At 53.9% G+C, this 23,254-nt stretch overlaps 1 protein-coding gene across 2 annotated transcripts in view; it reads right to left on the reverse strand.

The window, feature by feature from the left end:
• Positions 1–11,064, reverse strand: part of TBC1D14 (TBC1 domain family member 14) — a 107,960-nt gene extending 96,896 nt beyond the window's left edge. The window contains exon 1 of one of the 2 annotated variants that reach the window (XM_055326292.1): positions 11,032–11,064. The gene's annotated coding sequence lies outside the window, so the exon portion shown is untranslated. Of the gene's footprint in view, positions 1–10,350; positions 10,501–11,031 lie in introns of those variants that run through there. The other variant, XM_055326293.1, reaches the window with a different exon arrangement.
• Between the last annotated feature and the right edge of the window lie 12,190 nt (positions 11,065–23,254).

The following is a 23,254-nucleotide window of genomic DNA, read 5'->3' on the forward strand; positions in this document are numbered from 1 at the left end:
TCACCAGCATCCCACCAGTCACATATCTGACTCCTAGGCCAGCACAGGGGGTGTGAGGACCGGGCCAGGCAAGAAAGGGTTGTTTTTCATGTTTTTTGAAAAATGATAAACAGAAGGGGCGCCTGGGTGGCTCAGTTGGAGCAGCCAATTCTAGATCTCAGATCTCAGCTCACGTCTTGATCTCATAGTTGTGAGTTTGAGCCCCACGTTGGGTTCCATGCCCAAAATAAATGACGGAGCACCTCTGTCAAAAGTACATGAATTCATAACCCATATGTAAATCAAGTTCTACTTATTCCAAGACAGAAAAATCAAGATGTCATCACCACAACAGGGAACAATAGGACTGTGTAGGCTATGTGCCATGAGATGACGCCAACCGCATCCAAGTCAGCCATGGCTCCTCACAGTGTTTTCATCACCTGACTCACGTCCACAAGGTAGGGTATATCATCCCCATCACCATGGAGGAAACCAAGCCTCAGAGAGGTTAAGAAATGGGTCCAAATCATATTATTATTTAGCAGCAGGGCTGGGATCTATGGGACAGAGCCAAAACAGGCCATACCTACTGGATGAATAGCTTAATGTACAGTTATAAAAACCCAGGTAGAAGGCTGGCTCGAGGACAACAGATAATCAAGGAAAAATAAAACCATAAACCTACAATAAAGACTTGAGTGACAAAAGTCAAAGCTGTCAGTGACACACATCTGCTGGTGGTTCTCTGGCCTAAGACTGGGTGTGGGGGTCCCTGGGTGGCTCAGCGGTTTAGCACCTGCCTTCAGCCCAGGGCGTGATCCCGGAGTCCCAGGATGGAGTTCCACATCGGGTTCCCTGCGTGCAGCCTGCTTCTCCCTCTGCCTGTGTCTCTGCCTCTCTCTCTCTCTCTCTCTCTCTCATGAATAAATGAATAAAATCTTAAAAAGAAAAAAAGACTGGGGTGTGAAGAATGGGATAGGAGGTGCACAAGCCTGGGCAACACAACCCCTAGCTGACTGAGAACCCCCACATAGGTTACGCTACCATCTCTCCTCATCCTTTAAAATGTCAAAATTAAAGAAACCCGGTGTGGTTACTGAACTCTGATCTGTGGTTTAGAACAACAGAAAGAACAGTACTTTCTTGGGTTGTTTTTTAAGTAAGCTCCACGCTCAGCATGGACTCCAATGTAGATCAAGAGTAGGACGCTGAACCCACGGAGCCACCCAGGTGCTCCACTTTCTTGGGTGCTAATGGGCCTTTTCCTGGGCTCTAATCACAGCTGTGCTGACTGGCTGAGGTGAATTAAGTCACGTACCATGAGAAAAGCATCCCCAAGGCACAGGCCCCCCAGCAGCAGGTGGTCTATTGGTAGTTGCCATCATCAAAGAGATGGTGGGTGAAGGTTTTGAAGCACAGTGGGAACAATGAAAGCCACTCCCTTTTGGGTGTCCCTGAGCCTTCCTGCTCCCATTCAGGAAGTCTGGCCCTTCTATACGTCAACACAGCAAAAGCAAATTAATTAAAAGCAGAACAGGGGAGGGAAAAACCAAAGAAAGGAACCAGACAATGCAACAGTAGAACAGAAACAAAAATATGAATAAATCAAAATGCAGAATTCAGAAATAGAACTATATATAAAAACGTGAAATATGACCCAGAGAGTAAGGAAGGATTATTTAATCATGATGATGTACTAACTGATTATCAATTTTTCTTAGAAGGCAGAACCACATTGTACATCAAAATGAAACACAAAATTAGTATTTTTTTAAATTATGATTTAATACAAAAACTAAATTATAAATGTATTCCATCAAGTACTTTTCTAACCTACTGAGCAAAAACTCCCCCGAAAGAGTCTGGCCATCACCTCAGCACCCATGAACACGTTTTCAGTGTCACAGTTCACACTGTGCTCAATTTCCTGGGCTGGAGCCCCTATCCTGAGTCCTTAGCCATAAGCTCCCCCAGGCAAAGCTATGGCCAACTATTTCCAAGACCCTGCCCTAGGAAGTCCCTGAACTCTACCATGCTGTGCAAAAACAGGATTCACAACAGGAAGACACAGGGAGATTCAACTGTACACACACTTGAAAGTTCTACATTTTTTTAATTAAAAGGAAAATACAGTAAGAAACATTTCTAGCACATAGTGAAGAGCTAATCTTTTGCAATGTCAAGAGTTACTGGAATTCTCAAAACACTCTAAAAAGGGGGAGGCGGGGCCACCTGGGTGGTTCAGTCAAATAAGCATCTGTCTTCGGCTCAGGTCATGATCCCAGGGTCCTGGGATGGAGCCCCACATGGGGCTCCTTGCTCAACACAGCCTGCTTCTCCCTCTCCCGCTCCCCCTGCTTGTGCTCTGTCAAATGAATAAATAAAATCTTTAAAAAAAATTATCAAAATACCATCAATAGGCTGACAGGTCAAACTGGCAAAAAGCCAGAAACACAAAAGGAAATCCTCACAGCAAACAGAGCTGAAAGCCAAGTGACCTGCCCAGCTGACATTCTGGCTCTGCCACTTACCATGGGGAGAAGTCTAACCTTCCTGAGCCTCAACTTCCCTCCTGGCCAGCAGTCAAGTGGGCAACACCACAAAACTCACAGCTGGTCTGAGGATACATGAAATGAGAAGGCTTGGCACATCCCACATTAGACCATAGTATGTGCCCAATAAATGTGAATTTCCTTTACTTCAGCCACACAAAGAGCTGATGCACCTGCAAACAATGCATTTAAACTGAAGTTCTTGGGATCCCTGGGTGGCGCAGCGGTTTGGCGCCTGCCTTTGGCCCAGGGCGCGATCCTGGAGACCCGGGATCGAATCCCACGTCGGGCTCCCGGTGCATGGAGCCTGCTTCTCCTTCTGCCTGTGTCTCTGCCTCTCTCTCTCTCTCTCTGTGTGTGACTATCATAAATAAATTAAAAAAATTATAAAAAAAAAAACTGAAGTTCTTTAAAAAAAATAAATAAAAGTAAATAAAAAAATAAACTGAAAAAAAAAATAAACTGAAGTTCCAATACTAGAAGACACAGGAACACAAAACATGAGTGTTGAGGGAACCCAAGGACCCTTTCTCAGCATCGTCACAATGAGAGCACAAGGACGGTGAAGCAGGTCTGACAAAGTCCAAAGCCACCAGGTGGTGAAAGCCACTGGGCGGTGGCCTCTTCTCCATTCCTCTCTCCTCTGTGCTGGGGGCCGGGACAACAGGACAAGGGCCTCTTCTAGGGAGAAAATGAATGACCTCTGAGGTCTCTGCTCATTCCAAGTCAACGGAAGTTCCTTAAACCTCACAAACAAGGTGTGAGCCTTCGGGGGAAAAAAAAACTAAAAGCAAAAACATACTTCTGCTTGCAACATACTCTCAAAGCAAAGCCTGCAAGGCCCATAGCCACCTGTCCTCAAACCCTTCCATCTGGGGCCACCAGTCCTATGAAAGCAGAACCCACACTCCCGAGCACCTGCCCTCGACAGTGCCCCAAAGGGGGAGGCTGAACACACAGAGCACTCGCTTCTCAGAGAGGCAGCAGGGTGGACTCTGGAAACTTGCCAGGAGGCCAGCTGCAGATGGCCTGCTTCCAAGTCACACGTTTTCTAAAGACAGGATCAGCCTAAATTCCCTGAGCTGGCACAGGGCCCTCCCGGACCCAGCCTCGCCAGCCTCAGCAGCCTCATGCTGCCACCCTCGCCTCTCTCAAAACCCCACAGCCTGGGTGCTCTCCCCAGGCTGGGACATCAGCGCCCCTGGGTGTCTGGCAGCATGGGCACACCCCGGAGGCCACCTCCTCTGAGAAGCCTTCCCCTACGCTCCGAGGAAGGTGCAGGTCCTCCTCCTGGTGGGCTCCCTTTGGCCACACCCCTAAAATGACTGTGCAGCTGCTCCCCTGTCTCTCTGCTGGTTTCAAAGCTTCGGGCAGGCACCACGCTAACAGGTTCCAGACACCACTGCCTGGCCAAATGCCTGGCGTGGATTAAGGATTTAAAAATCTGTTTGCTGAGTTAATTATTACTAACAACCATGTTCTAAGAGGGCAGGTTTCGGGGACAGTCCGTTCAAGACACATTAGCTGCAGGTGGATTATGCTTCAGGAACAAGGTGAGCAGTGGGGGTAATGAGAAGAAGAAACTCCCTCCCATTAGGTTCCTGGCAGCAAGTCCAGGATGACCAGCCTGTGGTGTGTTGGCCACCGCAGTACTCGGTGGGGAACGGTCCATGCACAACAGTCCAGGAAAGTAAAAGAGACTTCCTCCCTCTATACTTGCCTCCCGAAGCTGAGGCCAACCACCCACAGCAGTGGCCACAGCAGCCCACACAGGCCCTCCAGTACCTCCAGGCCCAGGCAGCCAGCCACTCAAGGCACACGATCCAAGTGTAAGGATGACCAGCAACCACCTCCCAGACAAGGAAAGACATACGAGACATCAGGTACAGATATGAGGGAAGCTGTTTTCACAAATGCAGCAAGACAATCTGCATTTTACTTGCCAGTCACAAAACCTCATTCTGCAGCAAATAAAGGGGGTAAGTGCCCCAAGAGACTGGAACACCCCTCACCCCACCAGGGCTAGGACTTCAAGATAAGTCACAAAGCCGACAGCAGCTCTGCCAGTGACTCTGAATGAGCCAATGGAAAACAATTCCATCTTGAACAACAGCTTAATTTTCTTCTCTTTAAAAAGCAGTGGGATGAGATCTTGATCAAGTCTTCATAAACAAACAGTTCATGAGGCCGAACCCAAATGATTTAGTTATGTCCCCAGCAGGAAAACCTTCACTCATTGGTGGCTTCAAGGAGCAATAATGCTGCCCATCCATGCAGACAGCCGTGGGCACTCGTCTTCCTGTGGCTGCTTCCTGTCCACAGGCATCTGTTCCCTATAGCTCTCCCTGTGTGGGCTCCCCTCTCGATGCTGCAGAGGGCTGCTTCGTCACACCCCAGTTAGCACCAGGGACACTGAAGCTCTCCCGATCCTCCACGGAGGGTGCACTTGCCTTTGCTGACAAGCGTGCCATCAGCTCCACCGACTGATTTCCATACCCTTAATCTTTATTTTTATAGATTTACTTATTTATTTTAGAGAGAGACAGAAAGTGCATGCAAATGCAGGGAGAGAGAATCTCATGCAGATTCCCCACTGAGCCTGGAACCCAATGTGGGGCTTGATCCCACGGGCCCGAGACCATGACCTGAGCCAAAACCAAGAGTTGGATGCTTCAATGACTGAGCCACCCAGGCATCCCCTCTAGACCCTTAAACTTAAAAGAAGACAGATACTGGGGATGCCTGGGATGCCCTGGTGGCTCAGCAGTTGAGCATCTGTCTTTGGCTCAGGTTGTGATCCCAGGATCCTGGAATCGAGTCTCACATCAAGCTCCCTACAGGGAGCCCGCTTCTCACTGCACGTATGTCTCTGTCTTCTGTGTCTCTCATGAATAAATAAATAAATAAAATAAAATAAAGATAAAAGAAAAAAGAAGACAGGCACTGCTCCTTTCTGTCATCCACGGCCTCAGAACACATCTGTCAGAGAGCCAAATTTTCAAGAGGGCAGACCAGGGCTGCAGATCAGAGCATCAACATAAAATTACAATTTAATGAGTACCAAACACTGTCCTAAGCTCCCGACATGCCATTCTGCTTCATAGACATCACAGCCCTATGTGCTAGGTATTATCCCCATTGCACAGAGAAGGAAACTGAGGCCCATGGCTTACCCAAGGGCTCCACTTTTACCTGACTCCAAGGCCCCTCAGTCAGCTCTGCTCCTTTGCAGCCCCAACGCAGACATCCAGAACCTCCCTAAATCCTCCTTCCTCCTGTGAAAAAGCAGACTGTCTTCTGCCATTTCCAGGTGGGACCAAACCCAGGGTGAGCCGGACACAGTGACCTGCCCAAATTGTACGGCCAAGGCCCCACCTGTTCTCTCTCCAACACCCATGTCACTCTGCATAAGGGCCCTTGGGGTCCCTCATGCTTCCTGGGGAGAATTCTGGTGGCCTCCCAGGCCTTCACCTTGACCCGTGAGGACAGAACCAGTCAGAAAAAACAAGCTATATGAGGTTCTACCACCAAGGAACACCCCCTGATCTATGTGGCACCTCCCAAGTGAATTAGCCTGCTCCACACAGGGCCCCCACAAGCACCAACCACTCTGAGTCTCTTTCTCTGTTTAATGTGGTGGCTTAGACAAAAAGGACCCTGAAAAGAAAGGCATAGGATGTTCTGGAACTCAGGTACTTCGGCATTAGCAATTAATGTGGGCAGCTGCCTCTGCTCACCAAGTGTGCATTATATGTTGGGCATGGTGTTCAAAGTTCACACCCATCATCTTTGTAACCTTCACAACCCCCAGAGCCCAAGGTACCGTCATTACCACCTCACAGACAAGGAAACAAGGCCCAAAAGGTGCGTGCAATGAAGCAGTTGCGCTAGGGCCAACCTGCAGAGGACTCAGAAGTCCTTGCTCTTCCCACTGCGGCATGAGCAAGAGGCTTAGAAGAATGGGTCAATTTGCATTATGCAGAATGGAAAGGCCAACCATAAAGGTAATTTGATTTTTTTTTAAAGATTTTATTTATTCATGAGAGAGAGAGAAAGAGAGGCAGAGAGACACCGGCAGAGGGAGAAGCAGGCTCCATTCAGGAAGCCCAATGCAGGACTCGATCCCGGGACTCCAGGATCACTCCCCAGGCCAAAGGCAGGTGCCAAATCGCTGAGCCACCCAGGGATCCCCGCTCCTTCACAATCTTAAGGAGGAAATGTGACCTTCACACCCATGAGCGGTTATGTTTAAAAAGAAAAAAAAAAAAAGGCACAGCTGGGACATTTTAAATTAAGGACTTTCAATGCACCAGGGGTGGGGGGAAAGAGAGGGCACAAACCCATAATGTTTCAGCTGCATATAGTGACCTACCAAAGTGACTCATCAGAAGTATCTAAAAAGTAACTGACAGGCAACTGACAGATGAAGAAGATACTCAGACCATGTAACAAAACCAGTACAACCTATAGTCTTAATTATTAGTAAGAGAAAACCATTTGTCAAAAACATTCACCATGCACCAAACCTGCTACGTGCTATCACATGCTCTACTCATCACAAGCTCACTGAAGAAACTGAGGCCAAGTAAGTCACCTAAGGTCACACAGCAACAGGAACTGGGTTCACACCATCAAAGCCCACATCAGCTTGCTGGAATGCTTAAGAATACAGAGTCTAACTTGTGATCATCAATAAGTTAAATGTCTAACAATTTTTACACTTCTCTGTAAGTTAGAGTTCAGGGAAAAGGTTTTTAAAAATGAGATACACAAGGGGGAAAAATAATGCAGTTTCTGGAGGTAGACTGGGTTCAAATCCTAGTTCCTCCACTTACAAGTTGTGTGACCTTGGACTAGTTTAACTCATATGCCCAAATATCCCTGGAGTAAAATGGAAACAATAATAGACCCTATCTCCTCAGGCAAATAAAGTCTTTAGAATCATGCCTGGCATGAGTTAAGCCTCAGAAGATGTTGGCTGGTGTTACTTCTTCCTGGGCCCTAGATAGGGCCAGCCAGCTCAGGCCCACTATTTTAGCAACTCATTTGCATAAACAAAGCCAGACTCAGCCACTTCGTGTCTGCCAGCCTCATTGTATGGTTTCTTCCTGTCACTAACATCTCTCCTCACACAGGCTCTGTGGCACTAAGCTCCGGGCCTCAATTTCCCATCTGTAAAATGAGGTGATTAGCCCAGCTGATCTACCTGAGGTTCTGGCAGCTTGGCAGTCCAGAAATTCTTAGCAATTCAGGTCCTAGAGATATCATAAACACCCTAAAACAAACATTAACAGATAACATGCACTCCATTTGCCTAAAATCTTCTTTTACATATTATGTATAAATGCCTATTTTGATGGCAAATCTTCTGCAAGGTCCCAAGCTCCACGAGCACCCACAATATACTGGGCAGGCATCCCCTGTGTTAAGGCTGGGGACATGATGGTCAGAAGCTTTGACCGACAGGGCAGACAGATTCTAAAACCAGCCACTCTGATAGGCAGGTCCTCTCTGTCAGAGAGGACTTCAGCAGAGCACCGGTGAGAGGATGTGTAGACATGAAAGAACTTCGCCCACTGGACAGAGGGGAGTAGGGCAGCTGGTGGGAGGGATGATGGAGGGATGGAGAGGAATGGCTGGATCCAGAGGCCAGGCAAGGCAGTGCCAATGCTGGTGTGAGAGGATGGGCTGGGGGCGCATTATGGAAACTGTTTCACAAGCAGGAAGCCAGCCCAGCTCAGCATGAAGCAAAGCGCTGGGCAGGAACCTGCTGGGACCACGGAAGGGCAGTTAGGTGAGCTGAACCTCGCCCAGTGACCTGGTACAGTCTGAATCTCACCCATGCCTCTCGCCAGTCGGGTAACCCTGGACCAGTTACTTTACCTCCTTTAATGTTTCCCAATGTTTCATTCACTCAGTAACGCTAATGAGACAAGTTCTCATTAGGGCTAGGCATCAGGTGGAGCCCACAGTCTACAGGGATCAAATATATACAACAAAGACAGCCTGGGGGGCGGGCGGGTGAGGGGCAACCCAGGCACAGCAGGGGGTTAAGAAGTGGGAAGAAGTCATACCCAAACCTGAGGCAGGGGCTGGTACTGGCCACATAAACTGGGCAAGAGGCAGTGTTCCAGGACTGCTGTAGGACTAGCCAAGTCCAGGCAAAGCACCTAGCGGTGTGCAGATGCAACCCACCTGTAGAGGGAGGGGGTCTGGGTGGCTCAGCTGTTTGAGCACCTGACTCTTAGTTTTGGCTCAGGTCATAATCTCCCGGTCCTTAATATAAGGACCCCATGAGGGTCCATGCTCAGTAGGGAACCTGCTTGAGATTCTCTTTCCCTCCACCCCTTCCCCTGCTCATGTTCTGGCGTGCTCTCTCTCCCTCCCAAATAAATAAATTCTTTTTAAAAATGAAAAATAGGGATCCCTGGGTGGCGCAGCGGTTTAGCGCCTGCCTTTGGCCCAGGGCGTGATCCTGGAGACCCCGGATCGAATCCCACGTCGGGCTCCCGGTGCATGGAGCCTGCTTCTCCCTCTGCCTGTGTCTCTGCCTCTCTCTCTCTCTCTGTGTGTGTGTGACTATCATAAATAAAAATTTAAAAAAAAAAAAAAAAAAAAAAAAAAAAAATGAAAAATAAAGGAAGTCAAGACAACAGCAAGGTGCTAATATCCTTGCTGACAGGGTCCTAAAGATGCAACCCTCCTCAAGTAGCCTCAGTACATAAAATACGTCATGCCCAGGAGCCTCCTGCCATAGAACTTTCCAAAGCAAAGCTTTCAATTCCATTACCGAGAAATGGTGCTGTACAATTTCAAGGCAAAAAAAGTGGGGTATTTTTGGCCGGGTAGGGCTCCAGCCCCTAAATGCCCACTGCCCAGCGGGGTCCGGAGCCCGCGGGGACAGGCCTCCTGCTTCCTGAGGCGTCCACATCACGGCCTCACCCCCGCAGCTTCCTCCTGGCAGCTCGGGCCCGGGAGGGCGGCCTGTGGCGCACCCCCGACACACCAGCTCCCGACGCACCAGCTCAGCGGCCCGTTCCCCGCCCTGCGGGAAGGATCCCCAGGCCCCGTCTCTCCCGCCTCTCCTGCACAGAGAGGATCTGCGGCCGGGGCGAGGGGGTCTCTGAGGCCGGCGGAGTCGCTGGCCCGGGGACAGGGAGTCTGAGAACCTGGGGGTTCCGTGGTCTAGCAGCGGTTCCAAGAACCGAGGTCGGGCGCTCCGAGGGGGAGGGGAGTCGAGGGCCCCAGACGCCGGCTGCCCCCAAGCGCAGGGGTCCCTGGTCTGGATGGCTCCCGAGGCGGGAGGGGCCAGGGGTCGGGGGCCCCCCCGGGATGCTGGGCAGGATCGCGGGGTGGAGAGGATCCCGGGGGTTGGGGTCCCAAAGTGGAGGGGTCTCCCGGGAGGGGGGCTCTAGGCCCCCAAGGATGGGGTCAGAGACCTCGAGGGTAGAGGGGGCGGCGGCGCGGCGGCGCGCGCCGGGCCAGCCCCTCTCCGGCCGGGAGCCCGGTGCATCGCAGCACAAAACTTTTCGTCAAGTTCCGGAAAAGGAGCGTGTCAGCGCGCGCGCCTCCCCGAGGGCCGGCAAGCCACGCGCCCCCGGGCCCCGCGAGGTCACCCGGCCCCACGCGCTGCCCCGCTGCGGGGCGGGGAAGCGGCGGTCGCGCGGCGAAGGGTCGCCCAGCCGGGCCCGAGCCCGCGCGCCCCGCCCGGCCCGGCCCGGCCCGCCTCCCGCTCCCACTCCCGCCGACGCAGCAGCAGGTGGCACCGGCCCCCCTGCTTCCCTCCCTCCCGGCCCCCGCCAGACGCCCCCAGTACCGGAGTCAGCGCGGCTCCGACGCCATCCCCGGGGCCGGCGGGCGCGCAGCCCAGGCCCCCGGGACCCGCAACTTGCGCGACGAGGACGCGGGGCGCGCCGCAGGCGGTGGGCCGGGCGGGCAGGTGCGCGCGAGCCGCCCGCGGCCAACAGCGGCGCGCGCCCTCGCCCGCCCCGCCCCGCGCCCTCGCCCGCCCCGCCCCGCGCCCTCGCCCGCCCCGCCCCGCGCCCTCGCCCGCCCCGCCCCGCGCCCTCGCCCGCCCCGCCCCGCGCCCTCGCCCGCCCCGCCCCGCGCCCTCGCCGCGCCCCGCCCCCTGGCTCGCCCCGCGCCCTCGCCCGCCCCGCCCCGCCCCCTCGCCCCGCCCCCTCGCCTCGCCCCGCCCCCTGCCGGCGGCCGCCGCTCTTCCGCCCGGCCGCCGCCCCGCCCCCGCCCCGCCCCCTGCCGGCGGCCGCCGCTCTTCCGCCCGGCCGCCGCCCCCCGCCGCGCCGCCGCCACCGCTGCTCGCGCTCGACGTTCTCCCTGCTGCCTGCCGCTCCTCAGCCGCTCGCCCGCCGCCCGCGGGTTCCGGAGCGCCGTCGCCGCCCCTTTCCTCTCCCGAGGGCCCAGTGGAGCCGCGAGGGGAGGCCGGAGGGCAACTCCGGGTCCGCCCGGCCCCGGGGACACCCGCCAGGGGCCTCCGTACCTGGTCGGCTCCACCCGCGGCCATCTTGGAAGTGGGAAGCGGCCGGGAGGGGGAAGGGGCGCGAGCGGGCAGGGACCAGGCCTGGGGAGCCGAGCGGCGGAGCGCATCGATGGGCGCCCCGGGCCCCGGCAGCTGTGCGGAGCGGCCGGCCGGCCCGGGACGTGCGGCCCGGGGGACGTGGCTTCGGCGGCCGCCCGGCCCGGCCTCAGTCTCTCAGTCTGTGAAGCGGGCTTTTCTGCTGGTTCTCCCGGGAGCAGCCGTTGTGTAGTGCCTCGCGCCGGAGTTCCCACACCTGGCTGCACGTTGGTGCTGCCGAAGGAGTTGGGGAATCCGACTCCGGTGCGCGTTAAATCACTGCTTCCGGAGACAGTGGGGTGCAGCGTGGGGACCGCTGGCCTCACGCTACTGTGCAGTATCTGGGGTCAGCAGTGCAGACGCTCCGGAGGCCGGGTCTGTGATAAAGCCGTGCAGCGTGGGCGATGAGGTCACGCCCCGGGCCCCGGGCCGGGACCGGAGCAGAGGGTCGGAAGCCAGCCCCCCCCTCCCCCCCCCCCCCCCCCCCCCCCCCGGCCCCGACCGCCTTCCAGCGCCGCGCAGAGCCCCCGAGGATCTAGGCTGCCGGCGCCGGGGCGGGTTTATCTCGGGCACTGCTGCGTCGTCTGGGCCTGGCACCTGGTCGGCACGTATTGTTGAGTTCTCTTCTGGGGCCGTCAAGAGCAGAGGACAAGCTTCAGTGGCTCGGACCCCGGAGCCTGAGGGCTGTCACTGGCAGGGAGCTGGATCAGCTGGATCTGAAGGAGGATTTGAACGGGGAGAGCGGTCAGGGACCGGAGGATGGCCTCTCCTTTGCAGAAGGCATCCAGAAGCATGTGCTGGAAGATGCATTTGTTCCAGCCATGGCCGTGAACCTTGGGCCAAGGGCCCCTTGTTTCTCCTGCCTGCGTGCTAGTCCTAGGTGTAAAGACTCTTAGAGCCTACTATTAGTAATGATGGCAGGAGGGGTGAGAAATTTTTAAATGGCAGTCTCTTAAGAGAATATATTAACACCCTTTACGGTGCCTGGTGCATAACAGAAGCTTTACAAATGCTGACTTTCCTGGGTGGTTTTCAGGAAAAATGTTGGGTCTCCTTCAAACCCCAACACCATCTCCATTTATTTTTAGAAAACACTAACAAGAAAGTACAGACTTGCTTCAGGCCTGACTTAATTAGCAGTGTAATAAATAGGATTAATAACTCTGCATTTACAGTGTTCCTTGCACCTCCCCCAAATCCCTTCTCGCCCTCATTCTGAGTCTTAGGGTTTTAAAGCCCCACAATGACTGGGAACCATTGTTCTGAATCCAGAACCAAAAAAAAAAAAAAAAAAAATTATGGCCCACAGATTTACATTTGGTGCCCTCTGTCTGCCTCTTCCTCACCCTCTCCCCATCCTGCCACCCACGCCCGGCTCCCTGCCCCAGCACAGAGTCCCTCCCTGGGGCCCATCAGACACTTACCACCCTGAGTGTGCCAAATAATTAAAAATACAAGGAACAAGATAAGCTGTGTGGGCATCTGCACTTGTGTCACCTGTGAGACCCTCGGCGCCTCCCAGCACCCATCTATGACACAGAGACAACTGTGGCAGGGTGGTCAGTGCCGTGTCCCCCTCTGCTGCCTCACTGCTGACTGCCTTGGCAAAGTCGTGCAGACTGAACCCCGAGATCCACAGAAGGATTCTCAGCAGCATTGCTCCTTTGAGGGCTGCCAAGCTGTTGCTTGATGTAGACAAGCACCGGCTGTCAGGGTCCTCCACTCAGTGCCAGGCCCAGCACTGACTGACCGGTCCTTGGCTGTGTCCAGAAGCTTTTCCCCATCTACAAGGCTTACGGCGCCTTCGCCACCCAAGATGTGTGAGGATTAGAGACAAAGTAAGTGGCAGTGACAGGTAAATGTAAAAAATTGCCTGGCTTTGTCAGTTTGTGGCACGTTTGGGGAGCTCTTGGCACCTCCCCAGTCATACAATGTGCACAAAGTGTGTGGTCAACCGGCCAAGGTGAGGGGGCACGTGAGCCTCCCAGACAGCCCACGGAGGGACTCACGTCTGACCTCTGAGCCTCCCTGGGCTCATAAGCACGAGCAGGTGCCTGATAATCCATGGAAACCACCCTGTGCTGGGCCCTGGCCACACAGAAGTGATTGACAGCCCAGAGTTCCTGCCCTCACAGGTCCCCAGTCCCGAGGGGCAGATGGACATGTCACTTCACAAATTCAGCCACATCTCCTTGCAAGGAAAACAATGAACTGACCAGATGCAGACCCCAGAAGGGTCACAAGCACGGTGTCAGGACCCCTACAGGTCCCCAAGCCCATCCTTCAGAGGCGAAAATTGCAGGTGGGGTGGGAGGTGGGCACAGGATGAAGTCGGAGGCCTCTTGCCCTGTAAAACCCCTTTGCATTTCTTTCAGGAGATATGGGGATCAAGTCTCCCAAACACACGTTTTGCTCCTTACTCTTCCCCAGCCCCCTGAATGTGAGCTCCATAAATATTTGTTGAATGGATGCACAAATGCTGCTCACAGCTGCACCTGTACCTGTAGCCATCCCAGGTGCCCTGTGCTGTCCTGGCTGTTGCATGCCATTACCACAGTCGAGCCCCATAACCTGCCAGGCTGGCACAGTGACTCGCATTTTGCAGGTAAGGAGACAAGCGCTGCACGGTGAAGCTGTTCAGTCCACGGTTCGCTGCTTGTTCTCCGCTGTCCAGAAGGCCTTGCCCGCTCACCCACCCCCCTCCCTGCCTCCCTGTCGTCAGCCTCTGTTCAGAGCCACCAGGGCCAGCCACCATCCCCACAGGTCAAAGGCAGATAGCACAGCCTCCATTTATTCCAAAAAAGAGTGTCTCCTCAGCCCAAGCGTTTTCAGAAATCCACCAGAAAGGTTATCCTTTCTGCCTTTACTCCTTGGAGTGTTAACTCCTTCACCGCAGACGTGGGGGCATTCACTTCTTGGAAAACAATGCTTGGAATTTGCAGTTCTTTTGATGCTTCTGGAAACTGAGCCATATAATAAGAAATTTAAAATAAATAGAAACAGAGGCAGGGGGCAGCCCGGGTGGCTCAGCGGTTTAGCACCACCTTCAGCCCAGGGTCTGATCCTGGAAACCTGGGATGGAGTCCCACAGGCTCCCTGCATGGAGCCTGCTTCTCCCTCTGCCTGTGTCTCTCTCTCTCTCTCTCTCTCTCTCTCTCTCTCTCTCTCTCTCTCTCTCTCCTTCTCTCTCTCTCACTGTGTCTGTCATGAATAAATAAATAAAATATCAAAAAAAAAAAAAAAAAAAAGAGGCAGGGAGAGCCCAGGAGCACTGGAGTTCAGCCTTCCCACACCCTCAGGCCCAGAGAAGACAGCCAGGGACACAAAGATGGAAAGGTGTCAGAATGGACCAGGGAAGCCACCAACAAGCCCCTGCACTTTGGGGCAAGAAGCAGCACTCAGATCCCCACCACCAGAGCCATCAACTGGTATTTGGCAGTTTTAACAGGTGCACTCACAAGCTTCCTACCTGCAGTCGATTAAACTCCGTGAATGCAGGGAGGCAGAACTTTTAGTAGCAACATCTTCATGAACAAGAGAAGGCATGGCTCCAGCCAAGGAGGAAGCGAAAGAAAACAAGTGTAACACACAGAATGTCTCCGGTCTATTGGTACACTTGAAAGGAGCTATTCTTACCCCAAAATTCAGGCAAAAACTATTGTAAGAAAGATGTTCACTGGTGTTATTTGCAATAGTGAAATGGACATAACATGAATGCCCGATCATGAGGGAAGATTAAATGGAGAGACTTATATGCAGCCATTAAGAAATGTTTAAAGAGTTTATTACAGCACAGGAGAAATGCTTAAGTTATAAGGGTAATACTGAATTTTAAATAAAGTATAATGAAAGAATATGGAATATGTATCATCTACAGGCATGAACAGAAAGAAACACTGATATGAATATTGGAACACACCTGATTGTCTTCTGTCCCTATATATTTAGAAACTTTTAGATTTCCCCACAAGTATATGCTCTGTTTATAATGACAACATGCTGGGATGTTTAGGTGGCTCAGTGGTTGAGCCATGCCTTTGGCTCAGGGCATGATCCCAGGGTCCTGGGATGGAGTCCCATGTCAGGTTCCCTGCAGGGGGCCTACTTCTCCTTCTGCCTTCTCTGTGTCTCTCATGAATAAATAAATAAAATCTATCTATCTATCTATCATCTATCTATCTATCTATCTATCTATCTATCTATCTATCTATCTAATGATGATGTACTAAGATGTTCACTGCTGGATAACCAGGAGACTTTGAGAAGCACAGTAAACCATCGGATGAGGGCTCTGTGTCCAGGGCCCTTCTTCCCAAAACCTCGAGATAAGCAAAGCAAGACCCGTTCGGTGCTCATGCTGCAAGAGGTTAGGGAGAGACCATGCACAGCCAGACAGCCTAACACAGCAACGTGACTGTGGTCTGTGTGACCCACCCTCTGTGACAGCGTCTCTAGCCACCCTAGTGACCCCTATGATGCCGAACTGTTGCCCCGTTTTACTGGGAACAGTGAACCCAGGTGGACCTGGCCCCAAATCAAAGGTCACTCATTCCCAGAGCATCTCATGGAAATGATGGGATAAGGTGAGTTTATAATGAAACCAAGAGACCCTGCAAATTAGGGAATGCATGGCCTTGCTGGGGCGAGGGGGGAGACCCAGGAGACCCCCTGTGGGCTCCCGGTTAGTGAATCTTTCGAGGTGTCCAGGGCCAGAGGTCTTGAAGTTTCTAGGTATGAAGGGAACAGTGGGCAGGGTGAGTCTCCACACTCCTGCACAGCACAGTGGGATTTTCCAAGTAGTCTTGTGTTTTTGCTTTGTTTAAAGATTTTATTTATTTATTCATAAGAGACACAGAGAGAGACAGAGGCAGAGACACAGGAAGAGGAAGAAGCAGACTCCCTGCAGAGATCCCAATGTGGGACTCAATCCCAGGACCCTGGAGATCACGCCTTGACCAGAGGCAGACGCTCAACCACTGAGCCACCCAGGTGCCCCAAATAGCCTTGTTTTTTTAAAGACATCACCAAGTTGCCTGCTGCTGTCACCATCAGAAAGCAAGCCCGGTTTGGAAGCTGCGGGGTCAGGTCCCATGTGGATGCTGCATGAGGAGAGTGCAGGAGCAGCTCCTCCCCACACACTATGATTCTCCGAGGGGCACCCCTCCTGGCCACACATGTGCCTCTGTCACTGGGCCTGAGGGCTCTCTGGGTTCACACAACTACCTGGGGTTGTCCTCACAAATAAGCCTTTGCACCTGCTCTGCCCTGTACCCAGAACCCCCCGACTCCCTTCTTGCTCCAATTCGTGGTCGTCCAGTGAGTGGCTCCTGACATTACCCCAGGTACTGCCCACACCATCCCACCCCACTTACACCTGTGCTCATCTCCAGGCCACCCTCTCAGATACACTCTTGCCTTGTAGGGTCTCTGTACAGTCCCCCAGGTCCCACAGCCAGGAGGGCAAACGGCAAAGCCATACTGAGCCCGGCACCAGGAATATGTCCACTCCCTTCATCCTGGCACCTGCCTTTGTCACAGAGAGGAAACTGAGGCTCAGGCCGGGGGACCTTCCAGCCCAAGGCCCCACAGCAGCTAAGTACACAGGCAGGATTTGAACCTAGGCCCTCTAGCTCCAGAGCACTGCTCTGGGCCACCATATTATCGGGTGGACTCACCTCCTGCCCCTGGGTGGGGGGGCCCACCCACACCTCTCTGAGCCTTGGTTGGTTCACCTGTAAAACGGAGATGACCCTGGGTCGCTACATCCTTGGGCTCCTGGGAGGACTTGGGGAGATGGGGCCCCTGGAGAGAGGAGGGCTGGAGGGGGATCAGGGAGGTGTGTAGGAGGGAACACAGGCAGCAGCACTCAGATGAGGTGAGTGCTTCCAGGGCACATGGACTCAAGTCCGTATTCTGAGGGACACAGAGTCCACCCAGCCTGCCTCAGCTCCCCACCAGGGCTCCAAGCAGATGTCTGAACTGAACATAAGCTTCTTCTATGTTCTTCTACATAGAAGAAGCCCACGAGGGCCCCTCTAGTGCCCCTGGGGCTTAGGCAGGGAGACCAGTAGGGTGAGGAAAGAGGCCCAGGCTCAGAGCCAGGAGACTGGGGGCCCCATCCCAGGTGTGCAGCTCACTACACCTGAGTGATGATGGGGGCGGTGCATATAGCATGCCTGCTGGGAGGCCCCTCTGTTTCCACCACATCCACCTGGCCCTGGGGTGGGAAGCTCGGCAAGGCTTTGGGCAACCCGTGTAGGGTCTGGATGCCCATTTTATGCTTGGCCCACCCGAAGCAGTGGGACCTTTGTTTGAGAGCGCTGCGGGAGCACCCTCCCCACTGCAGACTCCACCGGGCGGGGTGGGGGGGGGTGCTCCCTGTCCCTTGGGATCTGCATCTAGGAGGAGTGCAGTGGCCCCCAGAGGAGGGCCGGACTGGGGGGCCTCACCCGAAGGGGGGCTCACCTTAGGGCAGGGGTGGGGGGAAGGAGGCCACATCGGTCCCTTTTGACACTCCCTTGGGCTCCACTGCTGAGCGAAAACCTCACTTTTCCCACTTCTGACAGACTTCTTTTCATCTTTCGAGCAATTTCAATGATGGAAAAAGTCCAATCTGTACAAAGCAGGGTGCAGGTTACAGTGAAGCCCCTAGGCCCACGGCCCCCGCCTCATGCTGCTGTGTCCGGTTTTCCCTGAGCCCTTTCCAGTATAGCTCAGATCACAGCTAGTTCGTGCACATCTCCAGCGCCTGAGCTTTTTCCTGTCACATTTATGTGTCTCGATTACCAGCAGACAAAGGTTGAGGCCGGTGAAGAGGTTAAAGAGCACTTTGGGGACCATGATGGTCTCATCTGTGTCACCCCCATCACAGACACGGTCAGTCTTTCCTGAAGTGTAGGTACAATACTGCCTGCATACCTGACCAATTTAACAAGAATTCCTCAGTATTTCTAATGATCTTTAAAAAGGTCTTTTTAAGGCACGTGGGTGGCTCAGTGGTTGACTGTCTGCCTTTGGATCAGGTCATGATCCCGGGGCCCTGGGATTGAGTCCCACTTCAGGCCCCCAACTCTCTGTCTCTCATGAATAAATGAAATATTAAAAAAAATTTTTTTAAATAGGATTTCCTGGGTGACTCAGCAGTTGAGCATCCGCCTTCAGCCCAGGGCCTGATCCTGGAGTCCCAGGATCGAGTCCCATGTCAGGCTCCCTGCATGGAGCCTACTTCTCCCTCTGCCTGAGTTTCTGCCTCTTTCTCTCTGTGTCTCTCATGAATAAATAAATAAAATCTTTTAAATAAATAAATAATTTCAAAATAAAAAAATCATAAAAATATCTTTTTATCGTGTTGAAATAGAATCCAAAGGCCACAAACTGCTCGGAAGAAGATCTCATACACTCTCTTCTAATCTAGATAGATCTCGCCTTCGTTTTTCCTGTGCCGTGTATTTGTGGGTGACACCAGATCGCTTGTCCTGTAGAATTTTCCACATGATGGACTTGGCTGCTTACAGCCTGCGGGTGGCATTCAATAAGCTCCCTCCACCCTTATTTCCTATAAATTCAGACTTTTATCTCAAGCAATGGTTCCCAACCAAGGGCAATTTTGCCCCCCGAGGACATTTGGCCGAGTCATCTGAAGTGGGTCTTGGGAAGCTCTGTGTTGGGGATGGAAGCAGGGCCAGGGGTCCCTTCCAGAGTCCAAGTGTGCACTTCCTATATGTCCCACCCGGAGTGGATGGCTCCCCTCACTTTGAGCCACGTCACCTTGGACTAGCAGGCCCTGTGCTGTCAGCATCACCACCTGCTGGTTTACTGCCATCATTAGGGCTGCAGAGTGGTGAGACCTGTTACTTATCGTTGTAATGCAGTTATGATTTTTTTTTTTGCAGTTATGATTTTAATGCTCCTTCACACACAGTTCACAAAGGGCTTTCCCATCCAGGATGGAATAGCCAAAGTCGCTGCCATGCTGGAGGCAGACTGATTATCTCTGAGTGATTTTTCTCCAGATGAGAAGACGGGTCAGAGCAGGGGAGTGATTTGCATAAGACCCCATAGGTCAGCAGTAGCACCTGGCTAAGCCAAGGCGTGGTCACCTGGCTAGAGCTCCATTCACATCAGCATGTGGTGCTCATCAAACTGTAGGGAAGGGAGCAAATGCCACGGCAAGCCTCTTTTAAAAGCTATAAAAGTTCTAGAAGACTATTATGCATCAGCTGATTCTAAAATCCCTATCCAACCTCAGTTAGCACTGTTCTATGCACGACACAGATGGTGGCCCTGTTCACATGCCTTCAGGCTCCCTGCTACCTCCAGAGTGAACCTTTCCCAAGTGACCTTCAAAGTCCCTCACAAAGTGACCCCTCCCGCCTTCCTGAATCAGGGCCCTCACCCCCACCATACCCACCTGGACAACACTGGTGAGACTCTGACAGACTAACCAGAGGTTCTGGGGTGGTTTGACCAGTTGGCTTTTGGTGGCTTTTAACACCTACGCGCCACCCATATGTGCAGGCACATTACTCCTTCTCAGCCTGGTGGTAGGTCTTACTTTTCTAGTTTTGCAGAGGGAGGAAACTGAGGCTCCGGAGGGCAAATGGCTTACAGAAGCCCACATGGCAAAAGCCAGAGCTAATGAAGAGCCCGGCAGTCTGGCCCCAGTGCTGGGCTCCGCCAGCTGCTCCACACAGCCACCCTGTCCACAGGCCTGGGGGGGTAGGGGGGTGGAAGCTCCCCACTGTGCACCCCAGCCATTTTCCAGGCCTGGGGAGGCTGTGTCCCCAACTCTCCAGGATCTGTAGCCAAGCCGGAAAGCCAGAGGCTGCCATGAAGGAAATCACTTTGTCAGCAGCCCATTTGCAGGGTGATGGGTAGAGATGGAGCCTCGGGTGTCTCTCCCAGATGAAATGTATCATTTGTTCTGCAGGAAGGGCCCCACCCCCCACCAAGTGTATAGAATGGATGGTTGTACCTCCCTCCTCCTCGTGCTGGGCCCAGAGATGTTGCATGACCTTGGCAAGGCTGCCCAACTGGTCAGGGCCGAGTGACCCCAGGGTCGGGTCGGGTGGAGGGACTGCCTGGCAGGGAAATCCGGGAGGTAAGACAAGGAAGAGCCTTCTGATGGGGAGGGCTGCCTGGACTCACACCTTCCTTCAGAACCCTAGAGAATGGTTGTGGCTCAGGCGGGCTGGAGAGACCCTCTGAAGTTTATCTAGGAGAGATGAGAGAGGACGTTGTGAGGCCTTCCTTCCCAGAGAACTGGGGCCGCAGGAGTTTTACTGATTTAGAAAAATAAAATTTATTACTAGCATCGGGTTTAGGGCCTAGCACATAGTAGGATTTTGATACTTATCTGTTGATTGTTTTCAGACTCTATTTGTGACCAAGGTCAAAGACCTCTTTTCCTAATTAGCAGCTTAATGCCAAGATGAAGACACCCCAACCCCAAAAGACCTCAACTTGCAGCCCCCGTTTCCACCGTGAGGACTCACTAAGGTCAAGGCATGGCAGGTCATTAGGCAGCAAGGCTCCACCACTCGCCAGCATCACCCAGATGACAGTGTCACACATGATAGCATTAAGCCTGGGGGGGGTGGAAAAAAAAGCGAGTGGGGGACCCAGGCTCAGCATGAGGAAGTCACCCAGAGGTCCAGGTGTCTCACTTCCTCCACCACTCAGGAAGGGAAAGTGCAGGTAGGGGGTGGGAGTCTGGGCACATTGGAAAGGTGGGGAGGGAGCAGGGGAGGAAGAGCCCAGGGGCACCCGACTACAGGAAAGAGGCTCACCCAACACCCTGGCTAGGGCCTCATGCCCTGGGGGAGCTGCCCGGCAGACATAGTTTCCCAGGGCAGGGCATCGACACAGGTGCAGGCAGGTGTGTGGGGCAGGGACCAGTGGCACAAGTGCCATGCAGTGCAGAGTCAAGGACCATGCCTGCTGCTATTGGGTTTTGTCGGCTGGGGATCCTCAGTGTCTCTGAGCAGCTCCCAGGCCTGTGATCGCTGGGGGGAGGGAGGCCTGGGAGCTTGGGCACGGCCAGCGGTCTAGCAGGAGAGTCACAGGGCTGGCTGGGCTGTCCGTTATCGCTGGCTTGCAGCTTGCGGTTTGTGGGAGGATGCCGTGGGTATGTGTGACATTTGTGACCGACAGGAATTGGGGCCCCAGGCCTGTAAGAAGAGCTACAGTCAAGCCCAGAGAGGGGTGAGGGGCTTGCTCAAGGCCCTCAGGGACCCCTGGGAGCCCTGGGGTTTGGAGTGCTCGGGCTGGGGCCCCTTCAATGCTGCTTCCTCTTCGGCAAAGGGACAATGTAGCCTGAAGCCGCCCCAGGCTGGACCGGCGGCCTCTCCCACCAGGCGTTGGGGTGTCCTGTGCTGTCCCCAGGCCAGGCCTGCAGTGGGTCTCGATGAGCCCTCGAGGGGACAGTGGGACAGGTCCTGTGGAGGCTCTTCCCTCTGCCTGGGGGTCCGGAGGAGGAGGGACCGGGGCGATGGAGGAGGATAAGTCACAGTGGTGGGAAGGTGGGCCCCAGACCCGGGAGTGAGGAGCCAGCAGCAGACTCGGCCCAGAGCCTTGGACGAGACGGGATTGCTGGGCAGGGCCCTGAGGGGGGGGCATATGTCTGCATGCTACAGCTGAGGCAGCAGGGGTGTCAGAGCAGGGGCCCAGGGGACAGAGAAAAGCGTGTGCAAGGGGAGAGGAGGTGGATGGGGAAAGCTAGGCATGCCCACTCCGGAGCTTGTCCTCGGGCCAGGGGAGGAGGAAGCTTTACCTGCCTGTCCCCAGCCTCCCTGCTGGAATGCACAGCTGGGGGCACAGGGCTGGGAGACAGAGGAGGACCAGCTCACCTAAGCCTTCCCGTCTGCACACTGAGGGCTGTCATCCCCATCGGTGACTGCAGGCTGGGTGCAGGGAAGGCAGGGCCCGCTGGGTGGCAGGCCAAGGGCCGGGCCTCGTCCATCTCCTCAAACAGGTCCCCTGGACAGGAAGTGGCAGACCCAGCGTCTTGCTGAACCCCAGTAGGTCACGTGCCTGTCCCTTTACCCCAGACTTGGACACCTGTTGCGTTGAGCCCCGCCCCCACCCTCCCAACACCACCTGGGGCTGCAGCACTCAGGGGCACAGGTCTCAGCAGGGCCTGACCCTGAGGCGAGCGATGCCCCCCCAAACTTCTGTGGGGGAGAAGAGGAAAGAAAGAGGCAGCCTGTGGATGTGATTTGCTTCTGAGAGTTACCCACTGGGGTGTGGCAGCTTCTCCTTTGCATTTCCGGCTTTGCTTCTTTCCTGGCCACACCCCCAGGACAGGACCACGTCCTGCTGACTCTGTGTTCTGGCTGCACCACTGTGCTATCAGCTTTACAGACCCTACGGGAGGTACTGTTGTGATCTCCACTTACACGGACTTGGAACCTCGTCTCCACCTTTCAGCAGGTACTTCAGTCTTCTCGCCCTAAAATGGGGCAGGTGCACCTACTTCACAGGGTTGTCCTGAACAAGGCCGAACGCCCGGAAAGATGCCCTCCCCTCCATCCCTATTACTAGCAGACATGCGGTCACCATCCAAGCGGTTACGTGGTGATGTCACTGCCAGTCACTGCTAGTTCAGTAAAGTGGGGCAACCGTCCCTGGCAATCCTCTACCCACATCGGTGACGCAAGGCTAGTGGCGGATTCTCAAGCAGGAGCTCCTTTCCTGGACTCTGTGCTCACAACAGTGCCTTGCCCATGCTGCCATCCATCCACCAGCTGCTTTCAAGTTCCTAAGATAGCCATGCAGACACAGGCCCCCCGGGCACTGCTCAGCCACATACCTCACGTGCCCAGAGTCTGCCGGGGGTGGCATCTGCAGTAACAGGAGCAGCAGCATTAGCCAGAAGACAAGTGGCTCTACATCTAGAATAAATATTTCATTTAGGGAGAGGGCTCTAGGGGCACCTGTGGGGGGCTCCATCAGCTGAGTGTCTGATTCCTGATTTCAGCTCAGGTCATGAGATCTCAGAGTGTGAGATGGAGCCCCATGTAGGGCTTTGCGCTCAGCAGGGAGTCTGCTTGAGACTCTCCCCTCCCCCCACTAATTTTTTTTTTCCTAAATAGAATCTCAAAAAAAAAAAAAAAAAAAAAAAAAAAAGAGGGCTTTATACCAGTTGGTT

This window comes from Nyctereutes procyonoides, unplaced genomic scaffold (genome assembly GCF_905146905.1).
Source record: "Nyctereutes procyonoides isolate TBG_1078 unplaced genomic scaffold, NYPRO_anot_genome, whole genome shotgun sequence".
In the NCBI taxonomy this organism is placed as follows: Eukaryota; Metazoa; Chordata; class Mammalia; order Carnivora; family Canidae; genus Nyctereutes; species Nyctereutes procyonoides.